General features: G+C 32.9%; 1 pseudogene; it reads right to left on the bottom strand.

Moving 5' to 3' along the window:
* Positions 1-9,918: 9,918 nt before the first annotated feature.
* LOC101346198 (magnesium transporter NIPA2 pseudogene) lies at positions 9,919-10,850 on the bottom strand (annotated as a pseudogene).
* Between the last annotated feature and the right edge of the window lie 2,497 nt (positions 10,851-13,347).

Genomic DNA, 13,347 nt, shown 5'->3' with positions numbered 1-13,347 from the left:
CATCAGGGGCAAAGTTCATGGGGACCATTGTAAAATTCTGTCTACCATAGGACAACACATTTTCAGACACAGTCTGATATTCAGATTCGTTTAGCGGCAGAAATGAAGATAAAGTTTTCAAATATTTTCTCTCAAAAAGCTGCTGTATTTCCATTTCTTTAGGAAATATTTTTATCAGTTTGCTGTTTAATTCCACAAGTTTTCATTATTTTTACAAATTGCATACGTGTTAGATTTTCATTCACTGATTTTTAGTCTTTTCTAAAATACACACACAAATGTGCTAGATGAGAACTGACACCTATAAAAGCATAAGAATATCCTCACAAAGATTGTAAAGAAGCCTCTGGAGTCTAAAACCATCATCACAAGACATGCTTTCCTAGTTATTAGAATAGCTGAACGAGTTAAAACTAATGTTATAAAGAAAATCTAATAGGTTTATGGCCAAAAATCCCTCACAATTTATTTGTTTATAAAAAATAAATAAAATGTATGCGGTTCTCTTTTAAGCATATATAAATACATATAGATAGATAATAAGATAGATATCAATAGAAATATATATCTGTGTCTATCTTTTTTTTTTTTAATTTACAATCCTTTAATACAATCATAAATGATTAATCTCTGCAGGTACAGGGAGATCAAAATATTGAACTTATATGGACCATGGCATTTTCTTTCAAAAATTACAAATATTAATATTTTCTTTGATAATTTGTCACCAATATAATAAAACTACCATTTTCAACAAAACTAGAATGACCGTTAGCTACTCATACTTTTATATATGAACTTCTTGAGGGAAAGGGTTAATTCAAAAGTATTTTACCAGAAATATAAATTTAGCAATTATAGTAGATAAATTTAATACTTAATTTATATTATTTGATCATATATATATAAACAGTAATTATAATTTGTGAGCACTACTGAATCTCTATGATAACCACTAAGTATCATCATGTACTTGAAAAATTTATTGAGTGACAGAAGAAATAAATTAATCAATTAGTCACAATTTGGATCACAAATGCATCATGAAACTTTACATTTGTACATTGGTTACTGTTTCAGGTTTCCAAATTCAGGCAAATTTTCATTATTAATGAAAATTAGAAGAAAGTGGTAATATATGTAGTCATAAATGCTTGTTAATGCTCAAATGTGTGCTATTTGGCTTTAAAATTAGTATTCAAAAGGTACATTTGTCAGAATTATCATTTTTTCCTTCTCAATGTTTTAAAATAATTATTATTATTTTATTCTCAAAATTCATAAAGCTATGGAAATGCAAACAGTACTTAGTTCCAAGAATAATAACAATACACATGATAAAAAAAAATACCTGAAGAAATATTAGGTATGCCTTATTAATCTAAAATATTACCAAATTGTTAGAATTTCAACATGTCATGTTAATTTGGTAATTTGTTTTAAGATGTGTTCCTAATTGGTGTGTCTAGGTACATGAACTAATGCATGTTTACATGTACTTTTATATATGCACATCTGTATTGATAGGTTTTCAAACACAGGTGATTGTGTGTTAGACGAAAGGAAGTATAGGTCGCTCAAAGATTTTAGATAATATTTAATTTTCTGATTGTAGTTTACAGTCAATACAATAGAATCTTCCAGAGTATCTATTTCTATGTTAAATCGATTCAGTTGTACAGTTGGCTATCCTAAAGCTGTATCAGTGGAAATATATGTTTATCTAGCACAGCAAGTGATGGAAAACAATGGTTCTAATGTTATCTTTTCTTTTACCTTACAATGTATGTTATTAACAAAATACTGAATCCTTTCATGTAAGAATTTAAAAATTTATTCAAAATTCCTATCAAAATTGATTGAAAATACAAAATGATGGGAACACTATTGCTTCAGTCTTCAATGACTGAATTATATGGAAGATTTGACAGCCCTGGCACTGCCTGGCCATTTACATGTGAATTATCAGGCTATTATAGGCCAGTCAAAAATTGTTCCACTGTTCAGAAAGCAGGGTTTTCGAACTATTAGATTAATTTAGTTCATATGGAGAGTGAACCAAGATGTCAATCTAAATATAGAGCCATGAGTGTCTATTATGAGTGTCTATTTTGTAAATATTATAATTTCAAAGATTGTAGATGCCCCAGTCTTAATATATGTATAATTATTTGCTTAATAGCATAAAATATATGGATTATCTCTTCTATTAGCTTAGCTTCTTAATTCAGTAAAATGACCTTTGACTATACTTTTTATTTTCCATAAGTCTATGCTGCAACTGTTTCTGGCCATTCTATCAAAGATCTGATAAAATAAAAACAATGATGATTGAACTGAAGAAAGCAAGTGATTTTTGTGCTGGTTTAAATGGGGAGCACATGCAAGGAGCAAATACTCCCCATTTACCCTTAAACAAGATTTTGGAAATCATTTTAATTTCCAGTAAAATGGTACAGCATAAAAGACAAAAATAGCAATTAAATAATATCTATTTTATTTTATCCTGAAAGAGCATAATGCATATGTAATTTTAGGGACTTGTGATTTTCTCAGTGAATTTAAAATATGTCAACGTGATATAATATATATGATGAAACTATATTCCCATGCATGAAACAAAACTTCGAAATGGTAAAATATTAAATGAAAATCTCTTCTGGTTCATTAAAAAGGGGGAGGGTTCTGTTATATCACATTGTTTTTAATGTTAAGCATTATGATGTGCACTTTATGCCTTTTGCTTAATCTCATTGCCTGTCAGATTTGCTTTTTTTCAGTTCATCCATAAAGCTCTCAGAATATTTGTTATCCAGGAGGAGGCTTTATTTCTTACCTTGGAAGCTCTGTGATGTATATAATCGCAAAGATTTCTTATTTAAGATCAGTTATTATGTGTCACATCTCTTAAAAATTAAATATAGCGATCTTTATCTTTCGGCCTCACCCTAGGAGCCAGTGTGCCATGCTGATTACCCAGCAAATAAATTGCTCTTTAAAATGAATTGGATTTATTTGGTTTAAATTTTTTTTATATAACCTTTTATATAACCTTAATTTTTTTATATATAACCTTAATTAAATTTGTACTCAAAGAGAAAAAGCAATGATGCTTTACTATTACTAGAGGGAAATAGCTGTAATTGTGCCCACTAATTCACAAAAGATCCAATTTTACTTTTCCTTATTAGTAAGAAATATATAAATATTCTGGCAACTTCTTTACAAGTTACCTATTTATGATTTATCAAATTTTTGTGTTAATTTCTAATGTAAACTTTAACTTTTAATTCACTTGTTTTCAAACCTGAAGATAACAGTTCTTAAGTAAAACAAATTGATTATGTGGGTGTATAACTATATATATAGATATAGATAGATAGATAGATATATTTCATTTTGATTACAAGTTCTTAGGCATGGAGATGTAATTACTATCTTCAGTCATTAATAAATGTGTGTCCATAGGCCTACACAACTATGTGATCAACATTTCCCATGCATTCTTATATCTTTCATTTTAAATTATATGGAAAAGTTTACATTTTCATATTTCTATATACTTAATAATATAAAATATTTCCAGTTAGTACCACATATATTGTGTAATATGGTAATTTTTTTCTTTGTTATGTTAATAAAAGTGTGGCATGGACTTATTTAAATGCTCAGAAAAGTTTCAGAGAAGAACTAGGGTCTCAAGTAGATAGGGCTTGTGTGGTTGATTTTTTTGTTTTCTTTAAATGTACTTATCTATTTTTTTTCCTATAGCCAAAATTGAACATCAATTCTTTCCACTTTGACTTTAGTGCACTTTGTTTCCCATTAGGCATTATACAAATTTTAGCTTAAGTACTGTACTCTAAAATGTATTTTTCTTAAGTAGACATAATAATATATTTCTAACCCTTTCCCCTGCATTACCCTCATCTGTAAAGCTGACTAAAGAGTCTCACTGTGAAATTGATTACTTGACCAATGAGGCAGAGCCTAGTCTTTGATATATTATTTGAAGATAATTCTCTGTCCTGGCACAAGGTAGCTCCATTACAAAAAGTTGCTTTTTATTTTCCATAAGGCTGGATGCTCAAAATAGCAGAAATTATTTGCTGTCTGGATTTGAATATGTGTATTATTAATACAATCGTTTTATATATTATCTTATGTATTTCAGGAAAACGTCAATGGTTAGAATAAGATGACTTTTATTAAGTTAAAAGAGATTTTTAAAAATCGATTTTAGTGTTTAAAAACCTGTAACATATTGATATACTGAAAGATCTACAATTTAGAAATAGTCATTTATGTATGCCTAGATACTTCTTCATCTATATAAAAATCAGATTTGTAAAACTTGAAATCACTAATTAACTACAATCTAGAAATATTTATTAAAAAAAGTGCCGCTTCATTCCTCAGTCTTAACTATATATATAAATCCTAACATTACAGTTAAATTGAGTTATTTTTAAGTGACTGAGATAATACAAAGAATTGGATTATCAAATCAGACTGACATAAATCAGAGATATTACCCAACATCAGGTTTTACTAGTAATTTCAGTGTGCAAATAACTGAGCTGCACAAGCAAAGCAGAGATTGTTGGTGACATCTTAGTTTATCTCCCCAGGTCATTTTTTCTCAAATCTACTCTGGTCCATGTTAATAAATGAGGTTTCTCGATAAGATGTGCAGTCCCCATACTTACCCAAGCAGATTGATTTAGATCAGGAACTGTTTCCATTTTATACACAGAGTGTTACATACTTTACATGACATTTTCCAAGGACCCATGCTGGTACATCCAGAGATTCTTAGCTTATTTACCTTAAACAATCCTAGACAACCAGGTGTATTCTATTAAAAGCATTTTATAGATAAGTACTCTATTGCTGACAAAGACCATTTACTTTGTTTGCCAGTAGGTTTTTCACTAATATTCTTAAAAGTAATGTCTTAATAAGAATCTAATAATGAAAATATATATAAAATTTCATCAAATAAACAACAAAAAGACGAATAACCCAACCAAAACATAGACAAATGATTTAAATAGACATTTCACTAAAGAAGATACTCGAATGGCAAACAAGCACATGAAAAGATGCTCAATGTCTTTAGCTGAGAGATGCAAATCAAAACCACAATGAGATACGATCGCACCCCAACTAGGATGACTAAGAGTAAAAAAAAAAGAAAATAATGAATGTTGATGAGGATGTAGGGAAATTGGAACACTTATCCATTGCTGGTGAGAATGCAAAATGGTATAGCCATGTGGAAAACAAAGTGGTAGTTCTCTAAGAAATTAAAAATGGAACTACCATATGACTCAGTAATTCCACTGCTAGGAATAGATCCAAGGGACTTGAAAGCAGTGACAAGAACAGACGTGTACACCAATGTTCACTGCAGCAATATTCACAATAGCCAAAATGCTGGAACAGCTTAAACACCCATCAACAGATGAAAGATAAATAAAATGTGGTGCATACATACAATGGGATACTACTCAGCTAGAAAGAGAAACGAAGTCCTGATACTTGCTACAACATAGACAGAGCTTGAGGACATTATGCTGAGTGAAATAAGTCAGTCACAAAAGGACAAATATTGTATGAAATCACTTATATAAAAAAAGAAGAACAGGTAAATGTATAAAGATCAAAATTTATTAATGATTACCAAGGGTAAGGGAGATGGGGAGTTATTGCTTACAGAGTACTGAGTTTCTATTTATGGTGATGAAAAAACACATTGCTTAAGGGTAATGTTACACAGCTAATTAGTGTAATTGATGTCACCAAATTGTACACTTGTGATAAGTTGAAGTAGCAAACGCAGTGTGATATGTATATTTTTTCTACAGCAACAACAAAATAAAAAAGAAGAGACACTGAAGAGGCTGCTTATACACAACAAAACACCTCATGGGATTTGTTTTATTAGATCGGGGGTTTAAGGTCATGGTCTTATGGGACATGCCAGTTAATTGTCCTAACACCATTTTTAGCTCTGCTGTTCTACCTCCTAGTTTGTTGTGTAGGGTCTAGGGCCTTACAACTTTGAAAGTGGCTATCCAAAGAACAACAATGGTCTCTTTTTGCCTGGAGCAACATAGGTAGAAGAGTCAGGAAGAGAAGGAGGAAATAAAATGCATGGCTGATTGCTTTCATAAACAACTGCCTCCATTGCCATGAGACCAGAGGAACTGGATGGTGTCTGGCAACCATTCCTGAAGAGTCTGTAGAAGAATCCTGATTAAAAGGGGGAGAAATGTGGAAGAGAAGTTCAAATTCTCATGGAATCCAGAATTTCTGGAGATACTGAGGTTAGATGAACACCCGAAACTATTGCCCTAAGATAATCTTTAACCTTGAAACCTTAAACCAAAAGTATCCCCAGAAGTCTTCTTGAAACCAATCAACAGTCTAGCCTCACTAGTAAAAAATGTCTGCCATGATCATTGTGCTCTTTTAAAGAACTGTCTATACGGGATCAAACTGATAATGGCAACTCAAAAGGTTAGATAGGAAGCATAGGGTGAAGAGAATTCATCTCAACAGGGGAGGAAGTGGTCAGAAAAGGAGGGTGAGAATGGCTTTACAATTTGAAGAGTGTAATTCAATGCCACTGTATCGAACATGTATAAATAGTTAAATTGTTGTATGTTTTGCTGTGCATATTTTCAACCACAACAAAAACAGGAAACAACAACAAAACAGTGTCTTAGTTTGCTAGTGTTGCCATAACAAAAATACCACACGTGGGTGGCTTTAAAGAACAGAAATTTATTTTCACATGGTTCTGTAGTCTAAGTGTCCAAACCAGGGTCTCAGCCATGTGTATTCCTTCTGGGACATTTCTTCTAGTTTCTGGAGTCAGCTGGCTATATTTAGCATTCTTCTCCTGGCAAATGGGTCCTTACATGGCACCTGTCTTCTCCCTATGTGTGTCTCTGTGTCTGTTCTGTTTTTTTTTTTTTTTTTTTGTAATAATTCAGATGTGAATAGGTTTAGGACCCACACTGTTATGGCCTCACTGACATAACAAAAAAAAAAAAAACAACCCTATTACCAATAGGATCACATACACAGATATAGGGACCCAGACTTCAGTACATATTTTGGGAGAACATAATTCAATCCATAACAAGTCGATTCGACCTGTAGTCTGCCTTGTTTCTTTCTTTGTAGTACCCCTCCTTCTATAACAGGAAAAAAACTAACTTATAGACCAATTGATTAATACTTCCCTTCCAAGTAATATTTGAGGATTTTTAAACTTTCTCTTTCTCAATCTCAACAAATTGTCAAAGGCTTCTCTTCGTTCTTCAAGGATGTTATTTAATGGCCAATATCTGAGCTTATTCACTGAGATATTGATTCATCCATTACTGTATTTGTTTCACTCATTCAATATTTAATTAGAGTTTAATATATGATATAATTGCTTACTATGACTATCCTGAAGTCAAAGCAGGTAACATTTACCCCTAAAGAAGGTGATTGCAACTAGACCATCAACCTCGGTCAAGAAGTAATATGTTTATGTTTTAACTATGAATGATGTAGTAAAAAAATTCTAAAACATTTATGGACTTGATAAAAACTATCTTCAAGTTTCTAACCACTATTTTACATCCATGAGAGGAAGCTAAATTGAAAAGGATTAATATCAAAATTGAGAGTAAAATGAAGCCTTCAGCTGGAATTGATCTTTCATTAGGTCAGGGCCAAACTTGTTAGTAAAAATAGTATTATACCTATTGTTACAATAGAAAGGTTAATAATACCTCTCTTAGATACCAGAAATTATGTTATATGCTCTTGGTGTTGATATTATATCTGGTATTAGACTCTATAGGGGTCCCTGGGTGGTGAAAACCATTAAGTGCTTGACTAATAACCAAAAGGTTGGTGGTTCAAACCCATCTGGAGGTACCTAGGAAGAAAGACCTGTTGATCTGCTTCCAAAAGGTCACAGCCTTGAAAACCCTATGGAGTATGGAGTACAGTTCTACTTTGAAAAACATAGCATCAACCTGAGTTGGAATTGACACAATAGCAACTGATTTTTTTTTTTTTTATTAAATTGTACTAGTCTTTTTTTTTTTTTTTTGGCTGAGATAATGATGCATTATGTACATTATCAAAACCCCCAAAATCTCAGTAGCTAAAAATCAAGCTTTTATTTTACACTTAGATGTCTACATGTTAGTTGAGGTTAAACAGGCCTCATCTGGGGTCAGCTGGGTATATCTTGGCAGGCTGGACTCCAGACTTTGTGTTGGATATAAGTCAGCTCCATGTATCTTCATTGTATGACCAAGACTGAAGGTGGGAACCAGGTTGAATAAGCTGTAATTATCTGGGGACTGCTGTTCTCATGCTAAATGGTAAAAAACTTCAAAATGACTGGGGAAAACTTGTCATACCTCTTAAGGCCTCATCTCAGAGCTAGATCGCTATTACTTCTATCCTCTTTCCAGGGACCAAAGAAGTAAGTCTCCCGTTTGGCTAACGCAAAAAAGAAAGTATACTTAACCCACAGGGAAGTCATAGCAAAGTTGGAACGAATAGAAATAATTTTGGACAAATAATACAGTCTGGCACATATAGTACCAAAAAAAAAGAAAAGAAAACCATTGCTGTTGAGTCAGTTCTGACTCATAGTGACCCTATAAGACAGAATAGAACCGCCCCATAGGGTTTCGAAGGAGCGGCTGGTGGATTCCAATCGCTGACCTTTTGCTTAGCAGCCAAGCTCTTAATCACTGTGCCACTAAACCTTGGCACATAGAGTAGTGGGTATTAATTTTTTGCCTTAAGGTTATAATGACAAATTAATTGAAAATTTTCCAGTAAAGTGGATTAGCATACTGTTATTTTAATTTTTCACACTTTTTATTTCATCAGTAAGGAAATAAAGCATTTGCTTTTTTTATATATAGAATGGATATTATTGCATTAATTTTTTGGTGAAGAAATCAATACTTAAATTATTTCTAAAATAATAACATGCTAAAAGAAATAGGAATCAACTATGTACCGAGGTCAGTTTTTGGTTTTGTTTTTAATTAATCTACTATAGTATAAATATATAAGAACGGTGTTTTTTCCTGGTCTAAGTGAAACCTTAAGAAAGATTGTCTTTGAAAAACATAATTTGAGGACTCTTAGTTTTCTATTGTTGAGTAACGTATTACCATAAACTTAGTGGCTTAAAACAACACCCGTTTATTATCTCACAGTCGTGTAGTTCATAAGTCCGGGCAGGGTTCTCCTGGATCTCTGACTAGTTTCTCCCAAGGCTAAAATCAAGATATAGGTCAAGCTAAGCTCTCATCTGGCAGTTCTGGGAAAGAATACTCTTCCATGCTTAATCAGGTTGTTGGCAGAATTCAGTACCTTACTTTTGTAGAACTGAAGTCCCTGTTTCCTTAGTGGCTTCAGTCAGGGATCACTCTCAGCTTGTAGAGCCCATCTGCATGCTGGCCCCCTGCACTTTCAAAGCAGCGATAGCATGCCACATCCTTTTCATCCTTCAAATCTCTCTGACTTCCTCTCTGCCAACAATGGAGAAAACTTTCTGCTTTTAAAGGGCTCATATGATTAGATTAGGCCCACCTGGATAATTAATCTATAGTCAACTCCTTAGTAACTTCAACTATCTACAAAATCCCTTTTGTCATGTAATATAACAATCATTATAGTAACACCAGGGAGTGAAGTTCATGGGAGCTGTTCTAACATTCCTCCTACCACAAGGCACTTGCTTTTCAGAAACATTTTGACTTTCAAATTCATTTAATAGTAGGTTTATAGATTAACCTTTTAAATATTTTTCTTCTAAAAATTATCAGATTTCTAGTTCTTTATGGGATTTTCTACAGTTTGCCATTCAATTGAACAGTTTCAGTCTTCTTCATTATTAGTAAAAAATGCATACATATTGGAGAATTTACCATGGATTGTTTTTTGTTTTTTTCCTCTTTTGAACAGACCCAGACTTGCTAGATGAAAACTGACATTTTTAAAGGCATAAAAATATTTTTTCCCCCACAAAATTGTAAGGAAGCTACTCAAAGTACCATCAGCAGGCATAGCTTGAAAAGAATAGCTGAAAAATTTAAAACTGATGTTGTAAAGAACATCTAATATAGTGGCATGATTATAGAAGTGTTAAATATATGGAGGGCCTTATTTAGCTAATTAATGTGTGTGCTTTCACAGGCTATAAGGTTTAACAGCAGAATCCAGGACAAGGGATGTATCAGCATAGGCTTTTCACAAGAAAAGATCTTTAATAGCAATACCCAGGGTTTTACAATAGGACACTAAAAATTAACTTACGGAGCAGATTGTTATGTAAACAAGAATGGCTTTCTGTCTATAGCAAGTTCCTATCGTGAAAATTAATATCAGGGAAATAATGGGCACAATTGTTTCAAAGCCCACCAAATCCAGCTCACTAGCTTGTAAGACATTTTAGTTAAGCTCGCTTTCTTTTCTTCTTTTGAAGGATGAATAACTGTAATTGTATACCCAAGGCAACTTATTTAAATTTCCCCATCAAGGTTGTCTTTGATTTAGAAAGTAAGACGTAAGAATAACACTTAGGGAGACACTAAGAGCTTCAAGTGGAGTTACTGATGTGACTGCTGTAGATGTATAAACACGTTTGGTGACCTACTCAGCTTCCATTTATACCACAATTATTCTTTAATATATGCATGCCTTCTCTGATGAGGAATGAATACCTGGTGTCCTATTGTCAAAGAACCATGGGCTCCAACATCCCCAAACTGGTCATCCAATGCCAAGTGCAAATGTCCTGCCTGCTCCATGAGGGAGCCATAAACTGCTACCTCCCTAGGATGACCTTGGGACAGTGCCAAGACCAAGATCCAGATATCACTTTGGAGGAGGCTCTGGGAAAAGCTGAATGATGCCCTTTATACTTTGTTTAAAGACATATTAAATGTAGTATGCAAACAGATTTTGATAGAAGGAAAAATGTTGAATCAGTATCTGGACATGAATCTGATGCATAATTTCTTTTATTCGTTATTCTTGCTAAGTATTGGTTCTGTGTAGTTGTTTTTAGCTTATAATTTTACTCCAAGTAACTATGTCAAACTTTGACCTACTCAGTTTACATGGCTCTGTTCCTAAACAGGCAAAACCGTTACCACATTTTGTTTTTCTCTGTGTCAGGAATTGTCCTTCCTCTTCAGCGGATAAAATATAACCATGAGGGGTAAATTCACTCAAGCTGTAACCCTTATTCCTACAATACAAAGTTCTCTGTTTCTTTACCTACTCTCAGTCTGCCAGCCTATTCTATGGAGGTTATCCAAACCATGATTGATATTTCAGTTCATCACCCCATCAGCTTTTTTTTTTTCTTACTGCATTTAAGTATCCACTGTACCATTCCACTGAGTAACTCATAAGCGTCACCTCCATAAACCTGATTGCTCAATCAAATGGATACATTTTAATTTTAGTTGATCTCTCTGAAGTGTTTTATACCATTGACATGTCGTCCTACTTTGTGATTCTCTTTTTTATTTTTCATGACTCTAAGATCGAAAACCCAAACCCACAGGCTTTGTGTCGATTCCAACTCATAGAGACCCCATAGGGTTTCCAAGGCTGTAAATCTTCACAGAAGCAGACTGCTACATTTTTCTCCCACAAAGCCACTGGTGGCTTTGAACCTCCCACCTTTCGGTTAGCAGTCAATTACTTTACCGACTATGTCACCAGGGCTTGAATCTAAGATAGCAAGGCTTTAATGCTCTCTCTCTGAAGAGTCTTTATCAAATGTCTTCACTGGCCCTTCTTTCTCTGACTGTCCTCTCACTATTTGCAATCCCCAGAGGTCTATCCTCAAACTCTGCCTCCTCAAGTTCTCTGTTGGAAAACTACATACCCACTCGCAATTATTTTCAATTCTTGCATATGTGCTTATAATTATCAAATCTAAATTTTAGTATTTACCATTTTTGTCAGTTCCAGACAAATTTCCACAAATTTCTATTATTTACTGTCCTCATCTGGCAATTCTTCAGACACTCACATTCAACATACTACAAAACAAGCAAGCAATCAAACAAACAAAAACATACAAAATTGTATTACTTCTTTGGTCTTTCTGTTCAGAATCAAAATCTAAGCAATTAAATAAAATTTAAAACTAAATAACGGGATAATAAAAATTTAAATATATTTGAAATGAAAATCACTTTAAATAACTCATGGAAACAATTTATGCTTGAGTTTCCTTCAAGTTTGCTTTAATCACTAAGGGATGAGGAGAAATATCACCAGGAAAATGCACAAACAGAGCTGGTATGGAAATGAAATGCAATACAGGATTATATAAACAAGGCATCATCGAATTACAACTGCTGTCTCCACTGAATTTTGAGACATTTGATTCAAGAGAGAACATTACAATTCAATAACATCTGAGAATATTTGTTGTAAGAAGTGCTGAATTTAAAATAATCTTGTCTCATAAATACTAGAAAAAATTGGATATTGGCTTTTAAGAACAAAGAAGAGGTATAATGAGATTAGATTGATTTGAAGGGAAAAAATATAACCATCCCACAACCAAGAGATTATTGAAGCATCAAAACAAAAAAAATATTCAATACCTAAATTATTAGTGACATTTAACATTTACTCTCCTACAGTCAGAATATAATGCCAATAGTTGGCATTATATAGTATGTGATTATATAGTATGTATAATTATTAAATGTAGATGAATATTTAATAATATATAGAAGTTTTCTATTGTTTTAATATTTTATGTTATTCTAGTATATATAATGTAATATGTAATTCTAATATACAGTCTCAGTAAAATTCAGCACAAAAGACACTTTAACATTTCTTTTAGCTTATATAAAAAACCAAACTAAACCCATCACTGTTGAGTCAGTTCTGACTTATAGTGACCCTATAGGACAGTAGAACTGCCCCACTGGATTTCCAAGAAACAGCTGGTGGATTCGAACTGTCAATCTCTTTTTAGCAACCATGCTGTTAACCACTGCACCACCAGGGCTCCTTAGCTTATATAGTGTTGTCTTATTTTTCTCTTGGAAGCAATAGAAAGAAATGTGATTTGAGAGAGAGAAAAAAGAAAGAGATTGGTGATAATTAATGAGTTGAAAGGAAGGCATTGTTACTCAATTATTTTCAGTTAAAAGCAGGCCCATATAAAGGGTAAGAGAAAGTGATCGTAACTATGACTTATGATCAGGAAATGATGTAATGTTTTTAATCTACTAGATAATTATGCATATGATCCACTTGTCAGTTACA

Source organism: Trichechus manatus, unplaced genomic scaffold (assembly GCF_000243295.1).
Source record: "Trichechus manatus latirostris isolate Lorelei unplaced genomic scaffold, TriManLat1.0 scaffold00012, whole genome shotgun sequence".
Lineage (NCBI taxonomy): Eukaryota > Metazoa > Chordata > Mammalia > Sirenia > Trichechidae > Trichechus > Trichechus manatus.
The sequence above is the reverse complement of the archived record's forward strand: the minus strand, read 5'-3'. Positions and strand labels throughout refer to the sequence as shown.